The sequence below is a fragment of the Bubalus kerabau genome, chromosome 9, assembly GCF_029407905.1.
Source record: "Bubalus kerabau isolate K-KA32 ecotype Philippines breed swamp buffalo chromosome 9, PCC_UOA_SB_1v2, whole genome shotgun sequence".
In the NCBI taxonomy this organism is placed as follows: Eukaryota; Metazoa; Chordata; class Mammalia; order Artiodactyla; family Bovidae; genus Bubalus; species Bubalus kerabau.
Window position 1 is genome coordinate 92,257,479 of NC_073632.1, and position 26,149 is coordinate 92,283,627.

The 26,149-nt window shown below is 39.3% G+C and overlaps 2 long non-coding RNA genes across 2 annotated transcripts in view; both read right to left on the reverse strand.

The window, feature by feature from the left end:
• Positions 1–1,709: 1,709 nt before the first annotated feature.
• The window catches only part of LOC129620121 (uncharacterized), a 255,079-nt gene continuing 230,639 nt past the window's right edge, over positions 1,710–26,149 (reverse strand). Inside the window, exon 5 of the long non-coding RNA XR_008698391.1 lies at positions 1,710–1,861. This is a non-coding gene — a long non-coding RNA (uncharacterized LOC129620121). The remainder of the gene's footprint in view (positions 1,862–26,149) is intronic.
• Positions 22,676–26,149, reverse strand: part of LOC129620123 (uncharacterized) — a 139,119-nt gene continuing 135,645 nt past the window's right edge. The window contains exon 4 of the long non-coding RNA XR_008698393.1: positions 22,676–22,789. This is a non-coding gene — a long non-coding RNA (uncharacterized LOC129620123). The remainder of the gene's footprint in view (positions 22,790–26,149) is intronic.

Genomic DNA, 26,149 nt, shown 5'->3' on the forward strand with positions numbered 1-26,149 from the left:
TAATATCAGTGCTCTTTTTTCACTCATTGCCATAAGCTCTGACGCGGCTACCCCTCTGCATTTCCTATTTGTGTAATAGCTACAAAAACACTTTTCTTCTGCTGAGTGTTGAGCTCCTATTAGTTAATCATGCTCACAGGTTTAACAGAAACCCTGCTTCACCACTGATTGTCACCCTCCCCTGGAAAGAAAGCCTTGTCCCTGGTCGTGTTTGCACCAGGCAGAAGTCAGTTCACCTTCTTATGCACATGTGGATATGACAAATATGAGCAGGCATTACATGTTCGTCTGTGTCTCAGGTCACTGGTTACGACTGCTTGTAGTACTATACCTGCAGCTAGGCTACTATATTGTAATGTCAGTTTATTGAAATTAAAAATATTTGTCTTAGGATAGATCAATTGAGTTTTGGTTGTGAGCAGAGTATGAATGATGTGATGATTGGGCGTCCCTCATAGCTCAGTTGGTAAAGAATCTGCCTGCAATGCAGGAGACCCCAGTTCGATTTCTGGGTCTGGAAGATCTGCTGGAGAAGGGATAGGCTACCCACCCCAGTATTCTTGGGCTTCCCTTGTGGCTCAGCTGGTAAAGAATCTGCCTGCAATGCAGGAGACCTGGGTTCGATCCCTGGGTTGGGAAGATCTCCTGGAGAAATGAAAGGCTACCCACTCCAGTATTCTGGCCTGGAGAAACATCGACTGTATTGTTCATGGGATCTCAAAGAGTCTGACACGACTGAGCAACTTTCACTTTCACTTTTCACTTTCACAGAGCGGAAAAAGTTGGCTCCATCAACATCAACTGGTCACAAGACCATGTCATGTATAGAACACTGTGAGTCCTAGAGCTGTCATCTTTGCCACTTAATAGCCTGACTTTTAAGACTTATACCTGAGCTGGAGCGAGTAATGAAGGCACTTTCTCCCGAGCCATCACTGCACCCATCGCCACGAGCATGGCTCATTCCCTAAGGTGTATCCTGGCACATTGGACCGTGACACTGTGTATGTAGCAGACATATTATAATTTGGATGAACAACTTGGAAAGATAGGAAGAAAATCTTTACTCCCAGGAACATTGGTTTGGCATTTTAAAAAATGTTTGTTGTAGAGACAATTGGGGAAATGTAGTGGTTAGTATTTCCACGAGATGGCACTCATTGTCTTCCTTACCTTTTACTAAGTTTTTGACATATTCTTAGTTAAAGAATATGAATGAACATATATGAATGTACATATGCACATATATGCATGAATATATGTATATATACACACATGCAAATGAATACTCATATATACATATATGTGTATATTTATCTAAGGTTCTATAATTTACCTAGCTCATTCGCATCCTTAACCAAAGTTTCATTTATTGTGGCCCCTTGGGGCCATGGGGATAGGGCACTTGTTGGTGGGTATAGAGAGGGAATCACTGCTTTCATCCTCTTCATTTCCACTCTATACCCTGCTTATGCCAAAGGATAAAAACACAAAGCTGGCTTTGAGCCTAGGAATTTATGAACAGAAGGTAAGGATGAAGCACAAAACCATTTAGACAGAGAATAAACAGGAATGTAATGATATAAGCTATTTATAGAAAGACTACTATCTAGGTTGTTAGGGGACTGAGCAGGCTTGTAATTTGAAAAGCTGGTAACTTTTTAGAAAAAAAAAATAAAATAAAAACACAGAGGTTCACTAACCTTGCTCCCATTAGCATCTGAGGCCCAAGAGGACTCTCCTTTCCTTTGTTGGTGGGTAATAATATGAATTAAAAGAAGATCCTTTTCACTTGAATTTCTCCCACTTCCCACTGCAGTCTTGGGCTCCAGTTAGAATGCTTCACCATTGACAGACTTCACTGTGGATTTTGAGGTCAGAGAATCACAATTACAGTCAGCTGGAGAATTAACTAGGACTTTGGATCATTAGGAAATAATTCTGTTTTCATTACATTAGCACTAAGTGCGGGGGAAAGATCAGGAATTCGGAATCTATAGAAAAGCATATCAAATCATCTCTGGGGGAAAATACAAGTTTCTCAGCAACCATGACATCAACACAAATCAGCAGACTGGAAATTCAACTCAAACTGACCTTGTAGGCCCTCAAACCAAGTGGCCACTTGGGAGACAGAAATGGGAAAGGTACTTATTACACAGTCTCATGCCACAGGCCTTAAATAATGGCAGTCAGTCCCTTCCACCTTTTCAGGAGCCTCTCCCTCACTGGGAGGAAGGTCTTTCCTTTCTATTAATATTTACATGCATTAGTTTTCCTCTGTGTAAATCCTAACATCATGGGTTCCATTTGTAAAGTACTTTGTTAATTTCAAAATACTTTGATGTCTAAGAATCTTCTTCATGCTTTTCAGTCACAATGGTATGGAGATCAATATGTTCATCCTGCTTTTACAGATAAGAATCCTGAATAGGGGAGATGACTTGTCTGAGGTCACAAACTAGAGTAGCCCACGAGGCTCCTCTGTCCATGGAACATTCCAGGCAAGAATGCTGGAGTGGGTTGCCATTTTCAACTCTGGGGATCTTCCCAACCCAGGGATCAAACCCATGTTTTTTGCGTCTCCTGCATTGACAGGCAGATTCTTTACCACTGTGCTACTTGGGAAAATCCAAACTAGATAGAATCAAAGCCTAAAATGGGAAGAACTTGATCCCCAGACCCATAGCCCACTCTGCCTTTTGGCTGATTGTGCATAAGCCCCAAATTGACATACCATAGGACTAAAGTCTCTGTTTTCTTTCCTTGCACATCTAGGAGTAATGTAATTTAAGCTCTCTGTCCAGTGCATATTTTACATGTGATGTTTTTCACCCTTAAATGTTATTTGCTCTAACCTCCTTGAGAATAGAGCCATGACCTCAGAGAGAAGACACAGTATATTAAGTTTCTCCTAGTCCTAAAACTGGATTTTCATTAAGGCCACTGCCTGATTCTTTTTTAGTACTGCCCCAGGCATGCTGGAGAGAGCTTATTTTCATGGTTAGCAAGGGCATCATTCAAAAGACAATCTGAATGTGGTCATTTATGAGGGTTTTTTTTTTTTTTTTCTTCCAAAGCTACTGTTTGGATAACCTGCAGGGAAATCTTTAAAATACCCTGAAAAGAAATGCCATTTCTAATCTGGTGGACACACACATATAGAACAGCAGATAGTTCTGAGTGCATATGTGTGTGTGTATTCGTGTATGTGTGTATGTATGTTTGGAAGAAGAAGTGAAGGGTTCTTTGGGAAATAACTAGCCTACAAACTCCTATTAGTTCATTGCTGCTGCTGCTGCTGCTAAGTCGCTTCAGTCGTGTCCGACTCTGTGCAACCCCATGGACTGCAGCCTACCGGGCTTCTCCGTCCATGGGATTCTCCAGGCAGGAACACTGGAGTGGGTTGCCATTTTCTTCTCCAATTAGTTCATTAGCCAGTGTCAATTATCTGTATTCCAGCCCTTCTGCACTAGATTTAATGAGTTGAGGATGTAGACACAAACCAAGATAAAGAATCTGGAAGTCTGAGGTATAAAGACCATTCAGAAAAGCCTTTGAATTTGCCTTCTTCAAGTATTTTGCTTCTGAGCCACCCAGAAATGCTTGAGACATGACAAACCATCAAGATATGGCTCACTCAACTTGATCAAGTTTCTTTACACCTGCTGTGTGGGCAACTGAAATGTCATCATGCATACGTGCATGTGTGTATAGAAATACAAAAGCATCTCTCCCGTTCTCATTCCCTGCATGTTTTCTCTGTCACATGTATGTTTAACGGTATTTTTCTATTTGAATTTTTGCTTCTGCTTCTTTTTGAAAGGCCAGCGGAAAAGTGTTTAAAGAGAGCAGAATTACATAAAAAATCATTTTCACCAAATTGACTTCAGTGTCTGTTGACTGTACTTACATGCATGTACACACAAGAACACACACACAAACTTACACACACAAACCTTTTCCATACTCCCTGCAGTAATCTAAATAATTAATAGTGACTTTCTCCTAGGTCCTTTGAAAGAAGCATTCTTAGACATTAGAATCTCCATCATTCTCCTGCCAAGTTGCAACGAATTCCTCTTCAAAGCTGTGACCCTGTTGATTTTGCTTGCTGCCAAATTTCACAACACGAAGAAAAATAGCTTGATATTAGAGTGATTAAATTTCAGGGAGAGCTAACAGAATGGAGTTCTTCAGAACCTAAACTCTGCCAATTTTGATGTCTCTAATTTATTCCAACAACCATTTAAGTCTGAATGCCTCCATTTTAATCACATTAACAGTATATTACAAAGAAACTGAACACCCAAAGAACTCCAGTTGCAAAATGAATTTGGCTCTTTCCCCTCCTCTTTATGTTTGTGATGATCAAATAGCTGCTAGTAGGAACCATTTGCTGGAGCCAGTCCTTTGGCAATTTCCCTCTGCCTCCTGCTTCCTTAGCCAGAGGCCTGGACCTGGGTGCTTGTCCAGGTATCAGAGGGGAAATAAACACACCTACCCCTCATGCAAGAGCATAGGTAGTGAGCTCATAGTGTCCAAGAGCCCACATTTTTCTTGCATTTGGCTGATGGTACAGAAAATTAGCTGTGTGAACTTCACCAACATCAATATATACCCACCCAGAGCCCAGGTCTGACAGACATCATGCCTCACTAGGGAGGCAGCACCAATGCCCCCAAGAAACTATGGGTCCCTGGGCCCCCTCCTAGGTCTGACTAGTTGATAATGTGTTAGTCTGTCAAAAGGGTCAATGCAGAGATTTGTTCACACCAGGCCTGAGCCCTTGCCAACTGGCCCATTCTGTTGGTTCTGTACTCGCATTAAACTGCAGGAAAGCTGAATATTTAATGCAGACAGTTTATTTGAAACCAAGTGCTTCTGTTCTCTAGAGTCTACTTTCTGTCACCAGCCTACATCCTAGAAAACAGAATAAACATTTTTCTTCCCTGCACAAGCCAAGCTATGTTCCTATTTTGATTCACAATAGCCATCAAACTGCATGTGTGAACAGACTGAAAATTCAAACACCTCTTCACTGTCTTGGCAATATCTCCTGGTGTCTTGGTTTTTGCTGTTGGCCTGGCTGTGCTAACCTCTCAGGTCTGCCCCTCACTAGGTAACTTTCAGCAAGTCATTTATGTTCTCAGAGATTTAGTTTTCTCAATTATTAAGATGGGAAAAAATAATTGTTCCTACTTCACACAGTGTAGCCATGAGTAACAAGTGAAATAAAGCACGAAAATTACTTAACGGAGACGGGCCTATGGTGAGTGCTTAATAAAGCACTTAATATAGCAAGTGCATAAAAAAGTGCTTCAGTTCAGTTCAGTTCAGCTCAGTTCAGTCGCTCAGCCGTGTCCGACTCTTTGCTTAACCAATGTTATTGCTAATGTGATCTTTATTAATATTATTCACTTGTAAATTGCTTTAATTCAAGATTTATCATGACTTGATAACAACACAGAAAAGAAGATGAGAAAGCTACAAATTACAATTATTCCTACTTAGTATGGACTCTAGAGCAGTAACATGCTTGGAAGGGGAGTTGGGAGAATTGTCTTAAAGTTGCCTTTGCATACTAAGCTACTCGTTTTCCTTAGACTGTGCGATTATTTAAGGTGGCTTGGTGAATACAGGCACGGATGGAGACTCAAGGATGCCATCTTTTTGTATCTTTACATTTCCTATCTATTCTCCCCCCGGTTTTCCCACGTCATACTTTCCCTTCAACATTATCTCCCAAGGCCAAGAACAAATATTTTTTTCAAGATAATTTTACAAAGTGCTTGATTTCCACTTGAAGTATCTTTGAAAGAAATGCATCATAAAAATAGAGTTAAATGCCTAGCAAAGATTGTTTTCCTCTCATTGTTAAGACAAGGAAGCATCTTGTAAAGTTGGACTCTGTTGATAACCTTAGGAGATTTCACAACACACGCGTGGAATTCCATAGTGAAAGATGAATTGAGTCAAACATGAGGTAATTGCCCTCAATCAGGCACTAAAGGTGATGGGAAAACAAGATTTTTGTTTTTAGAATTTACCATTAGTTCAATCAACAAATACTTTGAAGAATAAACAGGAGAGCTTTGGGATAGTGAAATGGAACGTTTTTGGCATTTCAATGCAGATGGCATGTTCAAATTTCTGTTCAAGCAGCAGATCTATTTTCCCTGTAAAATCAGTAATATTTCCTTGTCTATTGGTTATACCAAGGGAACATTTCATGCAAAGATGGGCTCGATAAAGGACAGAAATGGTAGGGACCTAACAGAAGCAGAAGATATTAAGAAGAGGTGGCAAGAATACACAAAAGAACTGTACAAAAAAGATCTTCATGACCCAGATAATCACGATGGTGTGATCACTGACCTAGAGCCAGACATCCTGGAATGTGAAGTCAAGTGGGCCTTAGAAAGCATCACTACGAACAAAGCTAGTGGAGGTCATGGAATTCCAGTGGAGCTATTTGAAATCCTGAAAGATGATGCTGTGAAAGTACTGCACTCAATATGTCACCACATTTGGAAAACTCAGCAGTGGCCACAGGAATGGAAAAAGTCAGTTTTCATTCCAATCCCAAAGAAAGGCAACACCAAAGAATGCTCAAACTACCACACAATTGCACTCATCTCACATGCTAGTAAAGTAATGCTTAAAATTCTCCAAGCCAGGCTTCAGCAATACATGAACCATAAACTTCCAGATGTTCAAGCTGGTTTTAGAAAAAGCAGAGGAACCAGAGATCAAATTGCCAACATCCACTGGATCACTGAAAAAGCAAGAGAGTTCCAGAAAAACATCTATTTCTGCTTTATTGACTATGCCAGAGCTATTGACTATGACAAAGCCTTTCCACAATAAACTGTGGAAAATTCTGAAAGAGATGGGAATACCAGACCACTGGACCTGCCTCTTGAGAAACCTGTATGCAGGTCAGGAAGCAACAGTTAGAACTGAAGATCACAACAGACAACACAGAAATACAAAGGATCATAAGAGACTACTATCAACAATTATATGCCAATAAAATGGACAACGTGGAAGAAATGGACAAATTCTTAGAAAAGTACAACTTTCCAAAACTCGACCAGGAAGAAATAGAAAATCTTAACAGACCCATCACAAGCACGGAAATTGAAACTGTAATCAAAAATCTTCCAGCAAACAAAAGCCCAGGTCCAGACGGCTTCACAGCTGAATTCTACCAAAAATTTAGAGAAGAGCTAACACCTATCCTGCTCAAACTCTTCCAGAAAATTTCGGAAGATGGTAAACTTCCAAACTCATTCTATGAGGCCACCATCACCCTAATACCAAAACCTGACAAAGATCCCACAAAAAAAGAAAACTACAGGCCAATATCACTGATGAACATAGATGCAAAAATCCTTAACAAAATTCTAGCAATCAGAATCCAACAACACATTAAAAAGATCATACACCATGACCAAGTGGGCTTTTTCCCAGGGATGCAAGGATTCTTCAATATCCGCAAATCAATCAATGTAATACACCACATTAACAAACTGAAAAACAAAAACCATATGATTATCTCAATAGATGCAGAGAAAGCCTTTGACAAAATTCAACACCCCTTTATGATAAAAACTCTCCAGAAAGCAGGAATAGAAGGAACATACCTCAACATAATAAAAGCTATATATGACAAACCCACAGCAAACATTATCCTCAATGGTGAAAAATTGAAAGCATTTCCCCTAAAGTCAGGAACAAGACAAGGGTGCCCACTTTCACCATTACTATTCAACATAGCTTTGGAAGTTTTGGCCACAGCAATCAGAACAGAAAAAGAAATAAAAGGAATCCAAATTGGAAAAGAAGAAGTAAAGCTCTCACTGTTTGCAGATGACATGATCCTCTACATAGAAAACCCTAAAGACTCCACCAGAAAATTACTAGAACTAATCAATGACTATAGTAAAGTTGCAGGATATAAAATCAACACACAGAAATCCCTTGCATTCCTATACACTAATAATGAGAAAACAGAAAGAGAAATTAAGGAAACCATTCCATTCACCATTGCAACGGAAAGAATAAAATACTTAGGAATATATTTACCTAAAGAAACTAAAGACCTATATATAGAAAACTATAAAACACTGGTGAAAGAAATCAAAGAGGACACTAACAGATGGAGAAATATACCATGTTCATGGATTGGAAGAATCAATATAGTGAAAATGAGTATACTACCCAAAGCAATCTATAGATTCAATGCAATCCCTATCAAGCTACCAACAGCATTCTTCACAGAGCTAGAACAAATAATTTCACAATTTGTATGGAAATACAAAAAACCTCGAATAGCCAAAGCTATCTTGAGAAAGAAGAATGGAACTGGAGGACTCAACCTGCCTGACTTCAGGCTCTACTACAAAGCCACAGTTATCAAGACAGTATGGTAGTGGCACAAAGACAGAAATATAGATCAATGGAACAAAATAGAAAGCCCAGAGATAAATCCACGCACATATGGACACCTTATCTTTGACAAAGGAGGCAAGAATATACAATGGATTAAAGACAATCTCTTTAACAAGTGGTGCTGGGAAATCTGGTCAACCACTTGTAAAAGAATGAAACTAGAACACTTTCTAGCACCATACACAAAAATAAACTCAAAATGGATTAAAGATCTCAACGTAAGACCAGAAACTATAAAACTCCTAGAGGAGAACATAGGCAAAACACTCTCTGACATACATCACAGCAGGATCCTCTATGACCCACCTCCCAGAATATTGGAAATAAAAGCAAAAATAAACAAATGGGACCTAATTAACCTTAAAAGCTTCTGCACATCAAAGGAAACTATTAGCAAGGTGAAAAGACAGCCTTCAGAATGGGAGAAGATAATAGCAAATGAAGCAACTGACAAACAACTAATCTCGAGACTATACAAGCAACTCCTACAGCTCAACTCCAGAAAAATAAATGACCCAATCAAAAAATGGGCCAAAGAACTAAATAGACATTTCTCCAAAGAAGACATACAGATGGCTAACAAACACATGAAAAGATGCTCAACATCACTCATTATCAGAGAAATGCAAATCAAAACCACTATGAGGTACCATTTCACACCAGTCAGAATGGCTGCGATCCAAAAGTCTACAAGTAATAAATGCTGGAGAGGGTGTGGAGAAAAGGGAACCCTCTTACACTGTTGGTGGGAATGCAAACTAGTACAGCCACTATGGAGAACAGTGTGGAGATTCCTTAAAAAACTGGAAATAGACCTGCCTTCTGATCCAGCAATCCCACTGCTGGGCATACACACTGAGGAAACCAGAAGGGAAAGAGACACGTGTACCCCAATGTTCATCGCAGCACTGTTTATAATAGCCAGGACATGGAAGCAACCTAGATGTCCATCAGCAGATGAATGGATAAGCAAGCTGTGGTACATATACACAATGGAGTATTATTCAGCCATTAAAAAGAATACATTTGAATCAGTTCTAATGAGGTGGATGAAACTGGAGCCTATTATACAGAGTGAAGTAAGCCAGAAAGAAAAACACCAATACAGTATACTAATGCATATATATGGAATTTAGAAAGATGGTAACAATAACCCTGTGTACGAGACAGCAAAAGAGACACTGATGTATAGAACAGTCTTATGGACTCTGTGAGAGAGGGAGAGGGTGGGAAGATTTGGGAGAATGGCATTGAAACTTGTAAAATATCATGTATGAAACGAGTTGCCAGTCCAGGTTCGATGCACGATACTGGATGCTTGGGGCTGGTGCACTGGGACGACCCAGAGGGATGGAATGGGGAGGGAGGAGGGAGGAGGGTTCAGGATGGGGAACACATGTATACCTGTGGTGGATTCATTTTGATATTTGGCAAAACTAATACAGTTATGTAAAGTTTAAAAATAAAATAAAATTTAAAAAAAAAAAGAGATTAAAGTTCAAAAAAAAAAAAAAAAAAGAACTGAACATGGAACAACGGACTGGTTCCAAATAGGAAAAGGAGTACGTCAAGGCTGTATATTGTCTCTCTGCTTATTTAACTTATATGCAGAGTACATCATGAGAAACATGGGGCTGGAAGAAGCACAAGCTGGAATCAAGATTGCCGGGAGAAATATCAATAACCTCAGATATCCAGATGACACCTCCGTTATGGCAGAAAGGGAAGAGGAACTAAAGAGCCTCTTGATGAAAGTGAAAGAGGAGAGTAAAAAAGTTGGCTTAAAGCTCAACATTCAGAAAACTAAGATCATGGCATCTGGTCTCATCACTTCATGGCAAATAGATGGGGACACAGTGGGAACTGTGGCTGACTTCATTTTCCTGGGCTCCAAAATCACTGCAGATGGTGATTGCAGCCATGAAATTAAAAGACGCTTACTCCTTGGAAGGAAAGTTATGACCAACCTAGATAGCATATTCAAAAGCAGAGGCATTACTTTGCCAACAAAGGTCCATCTACTCAAGGCTATGGTTTTTCCAGTGGTCATGTATGGATGTGAGAGTTGGACTATAAAGATAGCTGAGCGCCAAAGAATTGATGCTTTTGAACTGTGGTGTTGGAGAAGACTCTTTAGAGTCCCTTGGACTGCAAGGAGATCCAACCAGTCCATCCTAAGGGAGATCAGTCCTGGGTGTTCATTGGAAGGACTGATGCTGAAGCTGAAACTCCGGTACTTTGGCCACCTGATGCGAAGAGCTGACTCATTTCAAAAGACTCTGATGTTGGGAAAGATTGAGGGCAGGAGGAGAAGGGGACAAACTAGGATGAGATGGTTGGATGGCATCACCAGCTCAATGGACATGGGTTTGTGTGGACTCCGGGAATAGGTGATGGACAGGGAGGCCTGGCATGCTGCGGTTCATGGGATCGCAAAGAGTCGCCACGACTGAGCGACTGAACTGAACTGAAGTGAATGAACTAGAACAGATTTTTTTTCTTCTCTAAACAGTTGACCCTTCACATAGAGATTCAGACTTAAAAGGACTGGTAAAACACAAATATTAATACTGCCTCTGAGCCTTCTGAAAGGAAGTTGCTTAGCCAAGCAAAAGTGTACGTTGTTCCAGTTTTCTCATCTTTCTCCTCATGTTTTCAGTTGAGAAAGGAGAGTGGAATTTTTGGACACTTAAGTCCCCAAGAAAGTCGAGTCCGCTTTTATCTGTCTGGAGAATGGAAGGCACTTCTGCACTGGAATTCGGTGGTGTTAAGAGTGGGAAGGCATTGCATGTGTGCCCTGTTGCCTTAGGCTGCCCTGAAATTATAATATTGGGTTCCCTTTCTTTTGGGACCAGTGCAGTATATTCCAATTATACTAGATATAGGGCTTCCCCTAGGGTGGCTAGTGGTAAAGAACCCACCTGCCAATGCAGGAGACACAAGAGACTTAGGTTCAATCCCTGGGTTGGGAAGATCCCCTAGAGGTGCAAACAACAAGCCACTTCAGTATTCTTGCCTGGAGAATCCCATGGACAGAGGAGCCTGGCAGGCTTTAGTCCATAGGGTCACAAAGAGTTGGACACGACTGAAGCAACTTAGCATGCACCTACTAGATATAACCAGTCAGTCAAATAGCAATCAGCCCAATCATTTGGAGCGTTAGCATAAATCTGCATCAGGTTCTGAATCTCATCCAGAGTAATGGAGTATTCCTCTGCCGAGGTTCCCTAGGGAGAATGTTACTTAATGCTCATCTTTCAAATATAGCTAAAACTCAATTACATTTTTATTACAAATATAGTATGAATTATATATAAACCAGCTATATGTCTAAGGTCTACAGGGAAAGGTCTCTTAAAATGTAACATTTTCTTATATAAATCAAAACTACAATGAGGTACCTACCACCTCATACTGGTCAAAATGGCCATCATTTAAAAGTTTACAAATAACAAATGCTGATGTGGAGAAAAGGGAACCCCCCTAAACTGTTGGTGGGAATGTAGATTGCTGCAGCCACTATGGAAAACAGTATGGAGGTTCCTCAAAAAACTAAACAGGAGTTGGATATAATCTAGTAATCCTACTCTTGGGCATAGATCTAGACAAAACTATAATTCAAAAACATACATGCATCCTTAGTTCATAGAAGCACTATTTACAGTAGCCAAGACAAGGAAGCAATGTTAATGTTCATCGATAGATAAATGGATAAAGAAGATGTGGTTATTGTTGTTTAGTTGCTAATTCATGTCCATCTCTTTTGCAACCCCATGGACTATAGCCCACCAGGCTCCTCTGTCCATGGGATCATCCAGGCAAGAATACTGGAGTGGGTAGCCATTCCCTTATTCAGGGGATCTTTCTGACTTAAGGATCAAACCCATGCCTCTTGCATTGACAAGTAGATTCTTTGCCACTGAGCCACCATGTAAGTACACACACACACACACACACACACACACAATGGAATACTACTCAGCCATTAAAAAACAATGAAATAATGCCATTTGCAGCCATATTTGCAGCACCTAGAGATTATCATATTAAGTTAGTCAGAAAGAAAAAGACAAATACAGTATAATATCACTTATATGTGGAATCAAAACTATGACACAAATGAACTTATCTATGAAACAGACTCACAGGTACAGAGAACAGACTTGTGGTTGCCAAGAAGGAAGGGTGTGGGAGGGATGAATTGGGAGTTAGGAATTCAGTTCAGTTCAGTTGCTCAGTCGTGTCCAACTCTTTGTGACTCCATGGACTGCAGCATGCCAGGTTTCCCTGTCCATCACCAAGTCCCAGAGCTTGCTTAAACTCACGTCCATCCAGTCGGTGATGTCATTCAACCATCTAATCCTCTGTCATCTCCTTCTCCTCCTGCCTTCAACCTTTCCCAGCATCAGGGTCTTTCCAAGTAAGTTACTTCTTTGCATCAGGTGGCTGAAGGATTGGAGCTTCAGCTTCAACATCAGTCCTTCCAATGAATATTCAGGACTGATTTCCTTTAGGACTGACTTGTTTGATCTCCTTGCAGTCCAAAGGACTCTCAAGAGTCTTCTCCAGCACCACAGTTCAAAAGCATCCTTTCTTTGGCGCTCAGCTTTCTTTATAGTCCAACTCTCACATCCATACATGACTACTGTAAAAACCATAGCTTTGACTAGATGGACCATAGTTGGCAAAGTAATGTCTCTGCCTCTTAATATGCTGTCTAGGTTGGTCATAGCTTTTCTTCCAAGGAGCAAGTGTCTTTGAATTCCATGGCTGCAGTCACCAGCTGCAGTAATTTTGGAGCCCAAAAAAGTAAAGTCTCTCACTGTTTCCATTGTTTCCCCATCTATTTGCCATGATGTGATGGGACTGGATGTCATTAACTTAGTTTTTTGAATGCTGAGTTTTAAGCCAGCTTTTTCACTCTGTTTTACTTTCATCAAGAGGCTCCATAGTTCCTCTTCACTTTCTACCATAAGGGTGGTGTCATCTGCATATCTGAGGTTACTGATATTTCTCCCAGCAATCTTGATTCCTGCTTGCACTTCATCCATACCAGCATTTCACATGATGTACTCTGCATATAAGTTAAATAAGCAGGGTGACAATATATGGCCTTGATGTACTCCTTTCCTGATTTGGAACCAGTCTGTTGTTCCATGTCCAGTTTTAACTGTTGTTTCTTGAACTGCATACACATTTCTCAGGAGGCAAGTAAGGTAGTCTGTTATACCCATCTCTTTAAGAATTTTCCACAGTTGGTTGTGATCCACACAGTCAGAGTCTTTGGCGTAGTCAATAAAGCAGGGAGTATTGGGAGTTCAGGATTAGCAGATGCAAATGACTGTGTATAGAGTCAATAACAACAAGGTGCACTGTATAGCCCAGGGAACTATATTCAATATCCTGTTATAAATAATAAACCATAATAGAAAAGAATATCAAAAAAGAATGTATATATACGTATAGCTTTAATCACTTTGCTGTACAGCAGAAATGAAGATAACATTGTAAATCAACTCTGCTTTAAAAGTAGTATTTTCTTGGAGGCTCTTAGATCCCTAGGTTCCTTGGAGGGACTGGAAACCACACAAGGGGAAAATAAAATTTCTTTAATGAATGAGATAAAAGCGCAAGCTTCTTTATCGAATTTAGTATTCTGTGAACTAAAATCATTATTTGTTTTAAAATGTTTCTTTTAGGAAGCTGAGGATACTTGGAAAAATACCATGTCCTGCAGACTAGTCTGTTTAAGCACAAGTAACTTCAGTCTATGCACAAGAGGACATGAGTATTATTAACTGATTACCATTTGATGTTAAGATATATAATTTAGCTCCTTCAAAACAATCTGCAAATTCTTGTTTTATGTCCCTGATATGTTTTCAGTGTCTCCTAGTTTATAGTCTATCAGATTTTGAATAAAATTTGTATTCTACTGTTGTGTGAAAATTGGATAAATCTTAATTATGTTGAATTGGTTCATGGTGCTTTTGAAGTCTACTACATCCTTCTACTTTTCTGTATATTCATTCTGTTAATTTTTGAGAGTTTGATATTGGAACTCCAACTAAAAATCTTAATTTATCTATTTAAAAAATAATTTTAACATATAGTGGAACTATATGTAACTTTGTTCTGTATTTTCCAAGTCTCCTGAAAATGTGTTATCATACTTTTATAATTTAAAAAAATTTAAAAAGAACAATCTGCAAAGAAAATGCAGTAATGCCAGGATAAAATGTAAAGAAATGACCTTTCTCACTTACCCTTTATGACACCATTTCTGTCAAGATGGCTCCCTCTTGGGCATTTACACTCTGAATTTTCAGTGTTTACTTCCTTACTAATGTTCTTCTAAATCCACTTCTGGCTATAGATTGTTCCTCTCAATTTTTACTTCCATCCTCTCGGCACCAACTATCTGAGATATCGACTGATCTCTCTTTTTCCTGACATTCTCTCTGACTTACAGAGCCTGAGTCCTTTATGTGCATTTGGAGCTATCTTTGGAGGCAGACTTGCTAGAACAGGAGGCTGCCTGATGATGAAGTACCTTCCCCATTTACACTTGTATAGAAGAATACCATCCACTTACAGCAGTGTACTTCTCAAGTAAAGCAAGTTGGACATTTGTTCCTATGTCGGCCTTTGTGTGTGATTTCTCTTTTAACTCTTGATCATTCCTGCAGCAAATGCATTTGCTGTGAAATGTGCCATACCCTGCCTATGCACGTGATATCCAAGAATTTGGAGAAAATCTCAAAGTCAATGTTAGAAAAAAATTAATATTTTAACCATGGTTGGAAAAATCAAAGACAGTTACTTATAGGAAAGTATGTCCAGTTATAATCTTCACAGTATGGATGATAAGTATTTTAGAAATAAAGTAATATCTGTCTGTAGGGGGAAGTGAATGTTGAAACCAAATAGTTACAGTGGTCTGAGGAGCAAACAGAAATAAACATAGAGACTCTTAAGACCTTGGCACAGAGAGTGAAATAATGAGTTGTTTTGACAAGTTCAAAAAAATGTTTCTGTCTCTCCTCTTTCCTATGATTTGGCACCTCCTTTACCTTATATTGATTTGTTCCTCATTTCCCTTGCAACAAAATTTACCTTCTTGTAAACATATCATATGATATTCTTTCCACAAAGACTATTTCTAGAGCCTCTGCCTTCTTCCTAAATGATTTACAACTTTTTCTCTCCTACCTTTTATTATTCCTCCCTCCACTGAGAAACCAAAAACAAAAATTTGACCAGCACAGAATAATATATTATATTTTCCCAATTATCCAGAGAATGAAGATGAAGATGGTTGTCTAGTCCTGTGTGGACAACCTCTTCTGCTGTCCATGGTGAATACTCCCAGGGGTCCTTTCAACTTGACATCTTTGTCTCTAATTCTTCGTCTCCAAGTGTCTCATAACCAGATGGTTCATCACTGCTCTTCCCACATCTCCATGTCCCTGTAGGTTGATAGGCTCCTTCCAGCCTCTGAGTCTTCCCACATGTTCACCTACAGCCGAGAGCCAGGAGACGTCTAAGGGGAGAAGCTGAATTCAGTCAACAGAATTAGGAGCAATATGGCCCATATCATTCTTGACATTAAATCACACTTTATTTTTTAACATTTAAATTCTATCCAACTGGGCATTCCATTCCATTCCATTTCCATTTCAAGCACTAAGCTCTTTCTCGAAGATAAATTCTAGATCACTTTGTCCTCCTTGTCTTCACAAGCATAAGTGTTTTTGGTTCTAAAAGGGACCATTTGAATAAAACATATGCCTCCTTAGGTAAATTGTATGTCCTCTCTACGGACTGCATTGCAGACTGCAGTGTCCATCTTCTACTTTTTTATCTCCTCTTGAGAAGTCATATTCCTTTTTTGGAAACCATGATTTTTTTTGAGAAATTAAAGCAGATTGAGCTGTTTTCTCCTGACTATTATAAAGGCTCTAAACTATATTCAATGAGCTATCTTCTGATCTGTAGGTCAACTCTTCATAATTCCTTCAGTTTCATGGTTTTAAAAAATGTTCTGTACTCTAATTCAAATCTTATGTTTTATAAATAAGAAAAACAAGGCCTCTAAATTAGGTTAAGTGACCTACATAAGATTACACAGCCAATTTATGGAAGATAGTGAACAGTACCCAGTTATTTATTATTTTCATTTACCACTCCATAAACAAATTAATTTTCCTATAGTTCCACAGATAGGTATGTGAAGATCATGCACATCCATTGAATATGTTTAGACCGACTTTTGTGTTGGGAAATCTCTCATGTTTGTACAACTATGGTACTCCCATCAGAGGACAGCAGTCCACCAGCATCACGATAAGCTCTTTATCCTCTAGTTAGTAAAGCTAGCCGACATTTGCACAGTATTCTACATTCTTCATATAAAGGGTTTTCACACCCATGCTGACATTCTACCCTTACTCTTACCCTATGAGGTTGATATTATTAATATTTCTGCTCTATAGATAAGGACACCAAATATTCCCAAGTAGAAACCTACTTATTGCTCAAGTCATTGCTCGAGTCACATGACTTCATATTCAAGTAGTCCTTGCTTTAGCTTAGGATACATTTAGACCTCCTTCAAAACTGATAGATATGTCTGTACCTTCTTAGCTGGAGTGCCCTGAGAGAGGAGTTCTAATGGATGAGAAACAGTAACAGCACAATCTGACTTCACATTTGTGCCCCACCCAGCAGAAGTGGCCAAGCATACATATGTGCTTAGGAGTAAATTTTGATTAAATGGTGCTATAACGACTGGTCCCCAAGTCTTTACAGTGACAAATCCTACATTGTGGTACCCCAGACTTTACATTTTAAATTGGATTTGAGTAAAAGCAGCTACCATTCCTATTAAATTATTTCTGACAAAACATTTTATAAACAAATAAGCATCTAAATAAATATTTGTTTTAACTTCTAGTTTATGAATCAATTAACGCACACAACTCAGCAATTTTTTCCCCTCTAGATGACTTTTATTTATACTTTGACATCTTCAAGAAAATTTTCAGTTATTTATAACTACATTTTATAAAGTTGTTTTGCTGCTAGAGCCAACATAAAAGTGCATGTGATTTATCTTCACAATATTTTATCTCTTTCTTTATCCATATGAAGTCTGGCTTCCCAACAGAGCTGTTCTATCATGAGAAGATAGTCTGATAATTCTGTTGAAGTATACAAAAATGTTAATTTTTAAAATAAAAAATAAATATATTGAGGGCAGTTTTCAATGTATATTTTGCTAGCGGTGCACATTAATGGCTTGTGCTCATCCTGAGAGGAGACTCATAATGTGGTCACTTGACTTGAAAATAAATAAAATCTCTCACTGCTCTAAGGGACCCAATGCAGAAAGAAATTTATACTCAAAGCATTTGAAAAATCACCAGTATATCATTAATAGAAACATTCTTTGCATATAGAGCCATCAAAATAATCCCATCAGCATGGAGTTGTGAGCATTAAAGAATCACCTGGGTGAGGCACAGAAAGATGGTACCGCAAACAAACCAGGGAGTGAAGGATCGCCTGGGCAGAACCTCAAAGAGAGTGGGGTCTGGCCTAAGCGTTGCTCACCCCCGCTCCCTTACCATCCCTCCTGTGAGTATTCTGCATCCACATGCTGCCCATGAAAGTCACCTCCTAAACATCATCCCATTTCTGCTCTAGTCCTCACCTCTCCTTTAGATGCTAGTCCTGGAAGCAACTGCTTTCAACTCTCTGACTCCTTAGAAAGCAGTCTGTGCGATGAAGTTCTCCAAGGAGTTCATGATTGATCAGTCAACTGATCATTTTCCCCTGATCACAGACTCCCCATGAAATGCAATGCTTTGGCTCAAAGCCTTAGCCCAAAGTGCTGGCAAGGGTAGAGAGAGTTTTAGACTGATAGCCTTGTTAGTTGTAGTACAGCAAAAAAGCTCTAAAAAATCCAGAGATCTGGATTCAAGACCTGGTTTACATTCACACGACATTCCTCATTTTAGATCTAAAAGCCACTTGCCTTGCCTTCATGTCTCCATCTAAGAAATGAAGACTTACCGGTTGTTTTAGGAGAGAAAAAGGTAGACTGTCCATTATTTATGTTAGTGCCAGCATTACAGGAGTTTAAAATCATGTTTGCATCTCATGCATTTGTAACACTACTAGTGTTGCTTTCATATATCAATAATACCAAATGTACAAGCAAATCAGGATAAATTAATTTTCACACTTTTTTTGGTTTCTTTTAAAAGTAAAAGATCCATATATAATGAATACTGTCAAATGTGTGTCTTGGTCTTACAGCTGGTCCTTGTTAAAGGACTCTGCTTAGTCATTCAGTCATGTCCAACTCTTTGTGACTCCATGGACTGTATTGCCAGGCTCCTCTGCCCATGGGATTCTGCAGGCAATAATACTGGAGTGGGTTGCCATTTCCTTCTCCAGGAGATCTTCCCAACCCAGGGATCGAACCTGAGTCTACTGCATCATAGGTGGATTCTTTATACCATCTGAGCCACCCAGGACTAGGAAGATGCAGATGCATGGAAATGAGGAGCTTGTGTCCTGCATCTCCCCAGCCCCTTCTGTAGCCAGGGCACAGTGGACTTGGCAGAGCTTGCCAGGCAGTGGCGAGTCTACCCACAAGCTCTTCTGGCTCCCAGGCCTGTTCCTCCCCCAGCTATGCAGTTCAAAACTGCTGATTCATGCTCCTGCTCCCAGCCTAATGACCATGAACACGCTCTGATTTTTTTTCTTCAGGCACATTTTCTTGGTAACCAGGCGGATGATGTGCTAATGCAAATTGGCAGACTTGAACTGAAAGTACAGAAACTGGATCTGCCATGTGGAAGAACAAAGGACAAAAGAAACTTCCAGGCTGCCCTTCTGCCTTGGGTTCCAACTCTGGCACACAATAAGTGCTCAACAGAGATGTGGTATTCAGGGGAGACCTGTGGTGACCATTAGGATTTTAAAACATGATGAGCCATCATTCTTTTCCTTGAAAATAAATTTTCTTTGAGTCCTTTTAGTAACCTTGCTTTCAGAGACTCTCCTGCTAATTTCTCTCTTTGTGTGGAATAGCTCTGGGTCAGCAGCCTCTACTGAATTCAGTGAGGCAGAAAGTCCAAATTTGCCTTTTCTCAAAATCCATCTTGGCCCTAACCTGGCTGCATCTCGCTTCTGAGTCATATAGCAAAGGTTCATTGGAGGTCACCCTAGTTCCGTGGACTAATTTGGAGCTTTAATGTATGGCTGTTGAAATAATGTTTAATCTCTTCTTGTCAGCTGGCTGGATGATACAATAATATTGTCCCGTGTTGCTGCACAAGTGATTAAAGAACAGGAGCAGAGTGAGGCCTGCTTTTCTACTGCTGTCTCACAGGAGAGCGCAGAAGACACTGCAGAAAGAACGAGTCTTCTGCAACATACAGATATTCCCAGAAAGACAATTCCAAATCCAGCTTATTGCCTGTGTTTTCACTGCACTGCTGAGTGGAATGCCAGGCTGTGGGCTCCTGTTTTATTAAGGTTCTCTTCTAGATGACTGAGACTCACCTATTTTCTGACCATGGACTTGGAATTTGTTGTAAAGTGAGGGAACTGATGTGAACCAATTGAAATTCTGCAAACAAATTCAGCTCAGATTTGCAGTTTATTCTGAAATGAGCCTTTTCTTTATTATCCAGGAACTTGTCAGTTAGGTGGGTTGGGGTGAGTCTATTTTAAGATGTTAAAACTGGTAAATAAATCACCTTGGGTAATTTCATGCTGAAAGCGAAACCTCCTGTTGATGAAAAGGAAGATGTTTGGTTTCAATTGGAAAGGTCACGGTCGGTTGCTCTGCTAAGCTGATTTTAAAAGTGATATGGTGATAGGCACAGGAAAGGGTAGAAAATACTTACAAAGCAAAATGAAGATGAGGATTTTTCTCATCACAAGGGAGTACGATTCAAACCAAAGTACTAAGAAAGAGATCATTTTAAGATCAGAGAAAGTTGGCTTCTACTGGGTTTGAGTTTTTATTAACAGGTTATAACTGGTTGTTTCCTTAATCAGTTGGGCACCTAGAACAATCTTGAAATAGTTATTACCACTCTATAATAAAAATACTAGCAATGAAAAATTTTATTTTTTCCTCTGTCCTTCAGAATACCAAATCTTAATATCATCCAAACAACTAAATGCCTACTTTACCTTTTGAAGTGCTCCACATCCAATATTATACCATAAACCTGTATTGTTGATAAGGATGGTTGTCAGATTAGCCCCAGAGATCTCATTGGATGAAGAGCCAGGAGGAAATAGCCACTGCAATCCCTCCAAGTCCCTAGGGCTGTCACTAAGTGGCACTGGGAGGTATCTGAAAGCCAATCACCATGAACCTGGAGTGTTCTAAGCACCATCCACAAGGAGTATCTGGAACATTAAAGGGGGAAATTATATTAAAATTACTATCTCCACTATACAGATGAAAAAAAAAATGAGCACATCAGTAACACCTCCCTATCTCAACAACCAACTGAACTTGAATCCATTTTTTCTATACTTGTGCCTTAAATTGGACATCTATCAGACCATGCCACTTCTTTTGGCATAGGGAAAAGAAGAAATAGAAAATTGGATAAACAAGCACAAAAGCTGCATTCTGAGGTTAAAGAGAAATCCAAGATGACACAATAGGAGCAATTTTCCAATGACCTGTTGTTTGAAGATTGAGGAGTAGACATGGGTTCCAGGGAAGCACCAAGAAATGAGTTCCATTTTAAAAGTAATGCTTGACTCAGAGCAAGGATATAGAACAAAATTCTGAAAAGTTGATCCTGACGTGTGTTTCCTTCTTCTGGGTTAGCAAAGGAATTAAGTTCCTTATTCTTCCCCACTAAAGGAAAAGTAAATTCACTTCTTCACAAGTGTGTTCTCATATCCCAAGTGGTTGAACAGCAACAACTGAACATGGAAATGGTCAAAACAGCATGTGTTTCATAATTCAAAAACATAACCAAGGGAAGAAAAACGTCTTGGACTGAAATCGTGCTTGTTTTCAGACAGAATATTTGAGAAAAGAAACAATAATAAAGGCAAAGATTAGGAAAATACGGAAAAGATGGCAATAAGAGTGGACAGGGTAGACCTAGCTTTGGCCTGGGAGCATTGACTTCTCTGATCTTGCTCTTGACAATGGCTACCTTGAGACCTTCTGTGCCCAAGTCCAGTGAATAACATTGTTCCCTGGAAGCTCTTGTTACCATTAGAATATTGGAGCTGTGGCCTAGCTCCATTCAGAAACTCCTACTTCATGTCCAGTTTTTAAAATATGTAGAAATATAACAACTGAAACAGCCCAGTAGGTAAGCGTTACTAAAATTAACTGGAGAACTGACCAAGATGTGAGAAAGAGAAAGTATTTATTGAGCATTTTATTGAGCAAGTACTGTATGTCAGTTATCATACCAGAAATTCCAATCTGTTTTCTAATTGAATATTCTCAAGAAGCATGTAGGCTATGGAAGTATACTAGAAACTGAGAATCAGAGAGGTTCAGTTACTTCCCCAAGATTATACAGTTGTAAGTGAAATGACTGGGATTCATTTCCACGTGGGTTTTAATTTCCAACTAATACAAGTTTATTAGTTGGAAATTAAAATGGACATGAGTTTGAGCAAACTCTGGGAGATAATGAAGGACTGGGAAGCCTGGTGTGCTGCAGTCCATGGGGTTGCAAAGAGTCAGACGAGACTTAGCAACTGAACAGCAAAGATACAAGTGGAATTTTAGCACATATAATGCATGTATGCAAATATTTCAAAATGTATGATAATTACTAACATCATTGTTATAAAATTGTAATGGATCATCCCAGGCCAGAACTTAATGAGGCAAAATTTCCCATTAATACATCTATAATTTTAAGTACAGTGAGATATTGACAACTAATTCTCAGTGAGAGAAGTCAGGGAAGATGAGCACATCAGAATCACTGGTACAACCTGTTTGAGCACATTTCTGATGCCTATCCCCTCCCCAGTCCACTTCACTTCTATTTGCAAATGTTATTGGGAGAACGTGTTCTTAATTCTTAGAAATGTTGGGTCATGAAAAAAATATATTGTGACATCACTTTGTAAATGTTCACACAAGTAAATGTTTTTATGCTTCTTCACTATCTTCAAGTAAAGGAATTTCTAGGTGAATACATCCTCAAGTTTTTTGGATTGTTACATTTTGGTGGGCTTCCCAGGTGAATCTGTGGTATAGAATCTGCCAGCAATTCCAGAGACATGGGTCCAATTCCTGGGTTGGGAAGATCTCCTGGAGAAGGAAATGACAACCCACTTCAGTATTCCTGCCTGGAAAATCCCATGGTTAGAGGAGCCTGGCGGGATACTGTCCATGGGGTCACAAAAGAGTCAGACATGACACAGGGACTAAGACAACAGCAATATTATGGTAGTTCATTTGTGTCACACACAATTTTACACGTAAACAATATTCTCATAAATATGAATGCTTATACCTCTCATTTACTTCGCTGACATATTCCGCATGTACACGTATACCAATAGCACCGTTAATGTACTGACTTCAGATTAGATCAAAATTAGAGAAAATTAGTCCATAAGAAAATGTCAAAACCCCTAAAAATGGTATAGCAAGTGATATCAATGGATCTGGCTACTATTATCGTATATTCATTAATTTATTCATCTATTTACTACTGAGTGTCTACAATAAGCCAAGTGGTGGGTTTTTACCAGCTCAAGTAGAATTTACCCCATTGTTGAGATAATTAATAAGGTTATGTTGGAGAAATCTCTTTCATAACAAGGACGCACTAACTAATTCTGAAGATGTTTGAAATTATTAGAGTAGTTGTTGGTTCACTCTCAAGTGACTCTGTGCTTATTGGAGATAAAGCATTCATGCTTTTCAGGTGACACTTTCCAGATGTCAGCAATTAGTAATAAGATAGCATATTGAAAAGCAGAGACATTACTTTGCCAACAAAGGTCCATCTAGTCAAGGCTATGGTTTTTCCTGTGGTCATGTATGGATGTGAGAGTTGGACTGTGAAGAAAGCTGAGCACCGAAGAATTGATGCTTTTGAACTGTGGTGTTGGAGAAGACTCTTGAGAGTCCCTTGGACTGCAAGGAAATCCAACCAGTCCATTCTGAAGGAGATCAGCCCTGGGATTTCTTTGGAAGGAATGATGCTAAAGCTGTACTTTGGCCACCTCATGTGAAAAGTTGACTCATTGGAAAAGACTCTGATGCTGGGAGGGATTGGGGGCAGGAGGAGAAGGGGACGACAGAGGATGAGATGGCTGGATGGCATCACTGACTCGATGGACGTGAGTCTGAGTGAACTCCGGGAGTTGGTGCTGGGCAGGGAGGCCTGGCGTGCTGCAATTCATGGGGTCGCAAAGAGTCGGACATGACTGAGCGACTGAACTGAACTGATTAGCAATAATTTAAATCACTATCATTTATCTTGCTATATAGGTTGAAATTTGAGTAATATTGGGTTGTTTAAACTCTAATGGAAGCATAATGAAATGGACCCTCTAGACACCACCTACTTAGTGGTGCTACTTAGGGAATTCATAGTAAAACTCATCCATGAGGGAATCGATATCAGTAGCCTGCACTATATACTACCCAGGACCCCAGAAGAATGGGGATACATAAGGGAATGGCAACCTTAAGACCTGCATCAAACTCTCAGTTTGCAAGTTCACTCATCTCTCTGAATTATAGCTTCTTCACCTGTAGTAATAATGGCTTTGCCCATATCATTGGGATATTATAAAGATCAAATAATCTAGGGTCAGTGAAAATGCTGCAGACACTGTTAAATGATATATTAATATAAAATATTAGTTTTGTGAAAATGCTTCAGGAACAGTAAAATGAAAAATTAACATCAAGCATTAGGTTTGCAATTAGGCTTTAAAATTTTATTTTTTACTTTATTTATAAACATAATTAGGTTTATTTAACATAATCTACTTTCTCATTGTAAGCAATCTACAAGATTCAAAGAGGACGTAATATTATATAAAGGCAAAGATTCAAGACTGGAATTGGTTAAATTTGAATTCCAGTCACAGAATTTATTGGCCAAGAGTCCTTAGCCATGTTGCTTCTCTGAACCTGTTACTTCATCCATAAATCCCACATGACAATACCTACCTATGTCAAAGAATAGAGTGTATGCAAAGCATGAGGTTCAGTTGCTTACTATGTAGACTCAATTAATGAGAATTACTTCTGTCTAGTCTCATCTATGGCAAATAGATGGGGAAACAATGGAAACAGGAACAGACTATTTTCTTGAGCTCCAAAATCACTGCAGATGGAGACTGCAGCCATGAAATTAAAAGACGCTTGGTCCTTGGAAGAAAAGTTATGACCAACCTAGACAGCATATTAAAAAGCAGAGACATTACTTTGCCAACAAAGGTCTATCTAGTCAAGGCTATGGTTTTTCCAGTGGTCATGTATGGATGTAAGAGTTGGACTATAAAGAAAGCTGAGCACTGAAGAATTGATGCTTTTGAACTGTGGTGTTGGAGAAGACTCTTGAGAGTTCCTTGGACTGCAAGGAGATCCGATTGGTCCATCATAAAGGAAATCAGTTCTGAGTGTTCATTGGAAGGACTGATGTTGAAGCTGAAACTCCAATACTTTGGCCACCTGATGCAAAGAACTGATTCATTAGAAAAGACCCTGATGCTGGGGAAGATTGAGGGCAGGAGGAGAAGGGGGCAACAGAGGATGAGATGGTTGGATGGCGTCACTGATTCGATGGACATGAGATAGAGCAAGCTCTTGGAGATGGTGAAGGACAGGGAAGCCTGGCGTGCTGCAGTCCATGGGGTTGCAAAAAGTCAGACATGACTGAGCAAATAAACAACAACAACTTCTATTACTACCAAGTCATAATAGTCCTTATTCTTTTTACTAACCATAGTTATGAATGTCCATATGGCTCAAAGATTGTATCTATTCTAGTTTTGTGGTCTGTTTATTTTGCTTTTCTGATCTCCTCCCAAAAGCAGAGAATTTGCCACCACCATAATCGTGATGCAATTGTACTGGGTGGCTGATTAACAAGTGAGTATTACAGGTATTTTTTTTGTGCTAGAGGTTATGTCCCACAGAGATAGCTGAATAGTGAGTCTGGTTTGAAAGGTAAAACAAGGAGAGAGTCATGCATGGTTGGAGACATGTTCTTGTTAAGGTGCTTCTTATCAAGGTTACAGCCTGAGTTTTGTATTTTATATTTTCTTTTTCTTGAAATAAGTGTTTTGAAAAATATTATCCCACCTGGAGGAATCTGGTAATTGGTAAAAGGAAGGCCTGTCTGAGAAACAAAACTCTGCTGCAAAGAATCTAATTTAGTATCTTGACTTTTATTCATTTTTAATATAGAATTTCATGGCTCATCAAGGAGTAAGCCAGTCTATCATAAGAAGGTGTCTTTTTGTTCATTTTAGAAATGTTCCTGCTGTTATTGTGTGTGTGTTTGAAAATTCAACACAATTTACACAGAAGAGGGCTGACACTCTGTTCTCTTTCTCCTCCTCCTGTCCAAGTTCATTGTCTTTGCCCTGAAAATCCCTCACAGTTTTACCAATTCCTTCCTGCAGCCCACAGTGAGTGTCATAG